Here is a 7,513-nt window from a genome sequence, read left to right as displayed (position 1 = left end):
TTTTTTTTTTTTTTTTTATGGAGTTAGAAGGAGTCCCTGGGTGGCAAAAACAAACAAAAACTGCTAAGCACTTGATTACTAAGCTGAAAAGGTTGTTGGCTCTAACCCCCCCAGAGGTGCCTCAGAAGATAAGGCCAGGGGATCTGTTTCTGAAAGGTCATTGCCTTGGAAACGCTGTGATGACCTTTCAGAGACAGATCTTCAGGTCTTTCTCCTAATTCACCTCTGGGTGGGTTCAAACCCCCTACCTTTTCAGTCACAAGCAGAGCATTTAACAGTTTGTGCCACCTAGGAATTAAGATTTCAGCCTGTGGAGGGGTCATTTCTGTATTATGTACCACTCACTCAGTGCTGTCTTGAGTGGTAATCAACTCAATCAAAAAAGCTAAAAACGGAAATCGCTGCCAACCAGTCCTTCCGACTCATAGGGATTCCCAATGGGTTTTGGAGGTGGTAAATCTTTAGGGAAGCAGACTGCCTCATCCGTCTTCCTTCCGTGGAGCAGCTGTTGGGTTCGAACCATGTTTTGGTTAGCAGCAAATGCCTTAATCACTATACCACCAGAGAACCTTATTAATCAACTCCACAATTGACAACCACACATGTGGAGTTCATGTTTTTTTTTTTCTTAAATGGACAATGACAAGAAAACCCTAGTGATCTATCAGTTTTCTAAGTCTCCTTACAAGATCTTCAGATACTCTCTCTAGGAGTCTTGCAACTTCCTCCAGCTTGGATCCTTGTCCTCTGCATCCACTTGGTGCCCAGTTGCCAACCTGGGACCTCCCTTCATCTCAGTGGTGTCCAACCTTCCCCCACACCTCCAACAGAAATCCTCTTTTTCAATCTAAATCACAAATGAAACTCCATTATATATACAGGAACTATGCTATTAACATAAATTATTGATTGAAATTGATAACATTTGCTTATTATAAAGTCAGTCAGTAAGAACAGTGGGATTAATTTGGAAAGCCCCGAATTTGAAATAAGGAGATAATTGCAGTTTTAGACACATCTTCTGGTTAGTTCCAGTGACTGGTCTTCTGCAGGATGGAGAAACCCTGGCTGGCCCAGTGAGGAATTAGCAGGTTATTTTTAGCAGCTTTCCTCACAACCTGGCTCAACATTCATTACAGGAGGCCCAGCAGCAGCTGCCCTGAGACCTGCGCTAAGGTGAGTCACCTTGTGCTGGGGGCCTGCTGGGCTGAAGGGTTCCCATGGTCAGTTTGCTACTGATGACAGGAGAGCATGTGTTCAAATATGTGTTAACATGTATATATATATTTTTTTTTACTTAAATATATCATTTTTTATGGAAATATAATATGCATCCAAACCAAACCAGTTGCTGTGGAGTTGACCTCATGTGGGGCCGAGTAGACCTGTGCTCTGTAGAGTTTTCAATGGCTGATTTTTTTTTTTTTTTTAATTGTGATTTAGGTGAAAGTTTACAGAGCAACTTGGTTTTCCGTTCGACAGTCCATACACATTCTGTTTTGTGACATTTACTGCAATTTCCATGCTACGACAGTATTCTTCCCTACGCCCACCTGTGGTGGTTAAGTTGTGTGTCAACTTGGCTGGGCCTGGTTTTGAGTGGCTAGGCAGCTGGATGTAGTTATTCCCTATGATGAAACTGGTCATCAACTCTGTGGTAGACTCTACTGGAGCAGCTGAATAGCTGCCTTAGGGATGTGATCTTTTCCCAGTGTATAAGAAGCAGCTTTGAAGAAGGTCTCCAGGGCTTTTTTGGCGTGCTTGAACCCTGCATGTAGCAGAGTCGTTGTTTGGCAGCCTGCCATGTTGTTCGCTGATCTGGGAACTCTTAATGGACTTGAATCAATGGCCTGTCGTGTGGTTTGGTAATATCGGGACTGTGCCTTTGTACTTGTTGACCTTGGTTTGTCAGCCTCAGCAACCATCAGCTGTCTAAGAGAAGCCTCCAGCTTCAGTGGGCCAGGAGCAAGAGGCAGAGCTGAAGCCCAAGGTCAAGGGGCTGTCACCCAGCCCCTAGAGCTGGCACTTTGAACTCAGACGTCTAGTCTCCTAAACAGTAAGAGAATATATCACTGTTTGTTAAAGCCACCCATTTGTGGTGTTTTTCTGTTAGAGTGGCACTAACTAAAGAAAAAAAAAAAAACCACCAAACTCATTGCTGTCAAGTTGATTCGATTCATAGCGACCCCTGTTGAGTCAATGTGACTCATAGTGACCCCTTCTTGGGTTTCTGAGATGATATCTCTACAGAAGTAGATTGCCCAGTCTTCCTTCCACAGAGTGGCTGGTGGGTTTGAACCACCAGCCTTCTGGTTAGCATTCAAATGCCTTAGACACTATGCCACCAGAGCTCTCCAACCCTTTACTTGGTCTTCTTCCCATCCCCTCCCACCTTCCTAGCTCTATCCCTGAACAAATGCTGTCCTCTTGATCTCATATGTTTGATTGTTGTAATGAGTGCATATCCTCTTGAGGTTTCTGACCTTATAGGTCTGTCTGTCATTTAGCTGCAGTTGAGTCACAGGGATTAAGTTCAATTGCTAGCTTGAAGGGTGTGTAAGGGCCATAGTCTGGGGGTTAAATCAGTCTTAGACCAGTAAGCCTGGTGTTTTTTATGATCTGAATTTTGTTCCATATTTTCCTCACTCTATCTGGGACCTATTATTGTGATACCTTTCAGAGTAGCCAGCAGTGGCAGCGGGGTACCATCTAGTTCTGATCTCAGAGTCCTTGAGGCTAGGGTCCATATACTCCATTAGTTCTTTGGACTAATTGTTACCTGGGTCCTTGATTTTCTTCACTATTCTTTGCTCTGGATGGGGAGAGATACATAATAGTTGCACCTTAGATCACTCAAGCTTTTAAAACCCCAGTCACTACGCACCAAAGTAGCATGTAGAACATTCTTTGTGGACTGTGTTATGCCAATTGACCTTAGTGTCCACTGAGACTATGGTCCTGAGCCCCCATATCTATCAACTCATTTCATCAAGGTGTTTGGTTATGACTAAAACATTTTCATTACTGTGCCCCCTGTATGCTCTACTATATTCATGGATATATTTGTAGCACATATAAACATATGGGTAGAGACAACCTGTGTCAAACCTATAAATATTTGTGGGTGTAGTACCATTTGCCTTCTATCGCCATCCAGCTTGAGATTCTATCTATGCCAAACCAAACCAAACCCACTGCTGTGGAGTCAGATCTGACTCATAGCGACTCATCCTTGGGTTTCCAAGGCGGTATTAATAAGGAAGTAGATTGCCCAACCTTCCTTCCGAGGAGTGGCTGCTGGATTTGAACTGCCAGTTTTCTGGTTAGCAGTCAAGTGCCTTAGGCACTATGCTACCAGAGCTCCACCTTCTATCTATGCAGCCACTCCTAAATTGTAATTACTGTTATTGCAGAATTGTGGATGTCATAGTATTTGCCTTTGTTGCCTTTAACTCTTGTGCTTCTCCCTATCTCTTCCACTGCCTTGATCACATTGTATTGACCTCCCCCATATTATGTGTTGCCTTTCCCTTCACCCAAGGTAATATATGTCTACCCTTTAGTTGGTGAGTGTCTCTCCCTTCCCTTCCCACCCCTGGTGACTTTCAAAGAACAATTCTTTGTGTGTAAACCCTTATCTTTTTACAGTAGTGGTCTCATTCAATAATTGCCCTTTTGTGATTGACTAATTTCACTCTGCATAACCTACTCCAGGTTCCTTCATGTTATGAGCTGTTTGGCAGATTCATTATTACTCTTCAACATTGCGTAGTATTCCACTGTGTGTGCGTACATTGTATGTGTGTATTCCATAGTGTGTTTATCCATTTTTCCATTAATGGGCATTTAGGTTGTTTCTATCTTTTTGCTATTGTGAATAAAGCTGCAGTGAACATGGGTGTGTATGTATCTGTCCATGGCTCTTATTTCTCTAGGATATATACCTAGTGGGATTGCTGGATCACATGGTATTTCTATTTCCAACTTCTTAAGGAAGTGACATACCACTTTCCACAGTGGTTGTACCATTTTATAGTCCTACCCAGCAGTGTATGAGTGTTCCAGTTTCTCCGCACCCTCACCAGCATTTGTTTTCTGTTTCTTTTGAACTTTGCTATTGTTGCTGGGATGAAATGATACGTCATTGTTGTTTTAATTTGCATCTCTCTAATGGGTAATGGGGAGTTCTGGTAGCATAGTGCCTAAGGCACTTGACTGCTAACCAGGAGGCTGGCGGTTCAAACCCACCAGCCACTTCTCAGAAGGAAGATGGGGCAATCTACTTCCGTAGTGATACTGCCTCAGAAACCCAAGGAGGGGTCGGTACGAATTGGGATCGACTCGACGGCACATAACAACAACAATGGGTAATGATCAAGAGTGGTTCTTCATATGTTTGTTGGCAACTTGGATGTCTCCTGTAGTAAGGATCTGTTCATGTCCTCTGTCCATTTTTAAATTGAATTGCTTGTCTTTTGTTGTTGTTGAGATGTTGAAGTTTTATATAAATTTTGGAGGTTAGTCCCTTGTCCAATACACGGTTGTCAAAAAAATTTTTCCCCAGTCTGTAGGTTCTCTTTTTACTCTTTTGACAGTTTTTCCCCCCTGTAATTGTGATTTGGGTACAAAGTTTCAAAGCAGATTGATTTCACTCTCAACAATTCATGCACATTTGGTTTCACGGCCCTGATTACAATTTCTGACCATAGAAACTCTCCTCCCCTCGTCTCCCTGTGACGATCCCCTCCCTGTGCCCTTATCTCTGCATTCCTGTCTGTCCAGCTTTGCCTCTGTGCAAATGCTGGTCTTCTGATGTCTCATGGATGATTGATCTAAGGGGTGCATCTCCCCCGGGTAGGTGGGTGCATCTCCCCAGAATTGTTGTTGGGTGCCATCAAGTGGTGTCCGACTCATAGTGACTCTATGCACAGCAGAACAAAACACTGCCCAGTCCTGCACCAGCTCCATGATCCTTTCTATACATGAGCCCATCATTGCAGCCACTGTGTCAATCCATCTTGTTGAGGGCCATCCCCTCTCTGTCGACCCTCCACCTTCTCCAGGGAATGGTCCTTCCTGACAACACGACCAAAGTTAGGTGAGATGAAGTCTGGCCATTCTAGCTTCCAAGGAGCATTTCGGCTGCACTTCCTGCAGGACACATCTGTTAGTTCTTCTACCATTCCTCAGTGCTTTCAACATTCTTCACCAGTAGCACAACTCAAAAGCATCAATTCTTCTTCAGTCTTCCTTATTCATTGTCCAGCTCTCACATGCATATGAGGCAATTGAAAATACCATGGCTTGTGTCAGGCGCACCTTAGTCCTCAAGGAGACATCCTTTCTCCTCAGCACTTGAAAGAAGTCCCTTGTAGCCAACTTGCCCAGTGCTATATGCCGTCTGATGTCCTGACTGCTGTTTCTATTGACAACGATTGTAGAACCAAGCAATGTGAAGTCTTTGACAACTTCGATCTTTTTTGTATTTATCATGATGCTGCTTATAGGTCCAGTTGTGAGGATTTTTGTTTTCTTTATATTGAGATGTAATCTATACTGCAGACTGTATTCTTCAATCTTCATCAGTAAGTGCCTCAAGTTATCCTCTTTCAGCAAGCAAAGTTTACTAGTCAGTGTATCGTAGGTTGTTAATGAGTCTTCCTCCAATCTTGATGCCATGCTCTTCCTCATATAGTCTAGCTTCTCGGATTATTTGCTCAGCATATAGATTGAATAAGTGTGGAGAAAGGATACAACCCTGACGCACTCCCTTCTTGATTTTAAACAATGTAGTGTCCCCTTCTGTTTGAACAACAGCCTCCTGGTCAAGGTACAGGTTCCTCATGAGCACAATCAAGTGTTCTGGAATTCTCATTCTTCTCAATGTCATCCACAATTTGTTATGATCCACACAATCAAATGCCTTTGCATAGTCAATAAAACACAAGTAAACATCTTTTTGGTATTCTTTGCTTTGAGCCAGGATCCATCTGACAGCAGCTATGATATCCCTTGTCAACATCCTCTTCTGAATCCAGCTCGCATTTCTGGAAGTTCTCTGTCAATATACTGCTACAACCATTTTTGAATTAACTTCAGTAAGATTTTACTTACGTGTGATATTAATGATATTGTTCGATAATTTCCACGTTGTGTGGGATCATCTTTCTTTGGCATGGGTACAAATATGGATCTCTTCCAGTCAGTTGGCCAGGTAGCTGTTTTTGAAATCTCTTGGCGTAACCGAGTGAGTGCCTCCAGTAGGGCATCCGTTTGTTGAAACATCTCAATGGGTGTTCCCTCAATTCCTGGAGCCTTGTTCTTCCCAATTCTTTCAGTGCAGCTTTGACTTCTTCCTTCAATACCATTGGTTCTTGAACATATGCCACCTCCTGAAGTGGATGACGATTGACCAGGTCTTTTTGGTACAGTGACTGTGTATTCCTTCCATCTTCTTTTGATTCTTCAATATTTCATTCAATATTTTCCCCATAGAATCTTTCAATATTGCAACTCAGTTTTCCTCAGTTCTTTCAGCTTGAAAAATGCTGAGCATGAGCGTGTTCTTCCCTTTTGGTTTTCTAACTCCGGGTCTTTGCACATTTCATTACAGTAATTGGTTTTGTCTGCTTGAGCTGCTCTTTGAAATCTTCTGTTCAGCTCTTTTATCTCGTCATTTCTTCCATTGGCTTTAGTTACTTTCCACTCAAGGGCAAGTTTCACAGTCTCTTCTGTCATCCATTTTGGTCTTTTCTTCTTTTTTCATCTTTTTAGTGACCTCTTGCTTTCTTCATGGATGATGTTCTTGATGTCATCTCACAATTCTTCTGGTTCTCAGTCATTGGTGTTCAGTGCATCAAATCTATTCTTTAGATGGTCTCTAAATTCAGGAAGGATATATTCAAGATCATATTTTGGCTCTTGTGCACCTGTTTTAACTGTCTTTAACTTCAAGTTGAACTTTCATATGAGCAGTTGATGGTCTGTTCCACAGTCAGCTCCTGGCCTGGTTTTGGCTGAAGATATTGAGCTCTTCCATTGCCTCTTGCCACAGATGTAGTCAATCTGATTCCTGTGTATTCTGTGTGGTGAAGTCTACCTGAATAGCCACCGTTTGTATTGTTGAAAAAAGGTATTTGCAATGAATAAGTCATTGGTCTTGCAAAATTCTACCATGCGAGTTCCAGCATTATTTCTGTCACCAAGTCCAAATTTTCCAACTACCCGTGATTCTTCTTTGTTTCCAACTTTTGCATTCTAGTCACCAGTGATAATTAACACATCCTGATTGCATGTTCGGTTAATTTCAGTCTGCAGAAACTGATAAAAGTCCTCAATTTCCTCATGTTTGGCTTTGGTAGCTGGTGCATAAATTTGAATAATAGTCGTATTAACTGGTCTTCCTTGTAAGCCTGTGGATATTATCCTATCACTGACAGCATTGTACTTCAGGACAGATCTTGAAACATCCTTTGTGATGATGAACATCACACCATTCCTCTTCAAATTGTCA

At 42.4% G+C, this 7,513-nt stretch overlaps 1 protein-coding gene across 1 annotated transcript in view; it reads right to left on the bottom strand.

Annotated features, from left to right (window-relative positions):
• CMTM7 (CKLF like MARVEL transmembrane domain containing 7) overlaps positions 1 to 7,513 on the bottom strand; it is a 150,590-nt gene that overhangs the window by 735 nt on the left and 142,342 nt on the right. The window lies entirely within an intron of this gene.

The sequence above is a fragment of the Orycteropus afer genome, unplaced genomic scaffold (assembly GCF_000298275.1).
Source record: "Orycteropus afer afer isolate SDZICR_OR568_19922 unplaced genomic scaffold, OryAfe1.0 scaffold00218, whole genome shotgun sequence".
Taxonomy (NCBI): Eukaryota; Metazoa; Chordata; class Mammalia; order Tubulidentata; family Orycteropodidae; genus Orycteropus; species Orycteropus afer.
This window is presented reverse-complemented; position numbering and strand designations above follow the sequence as displayed.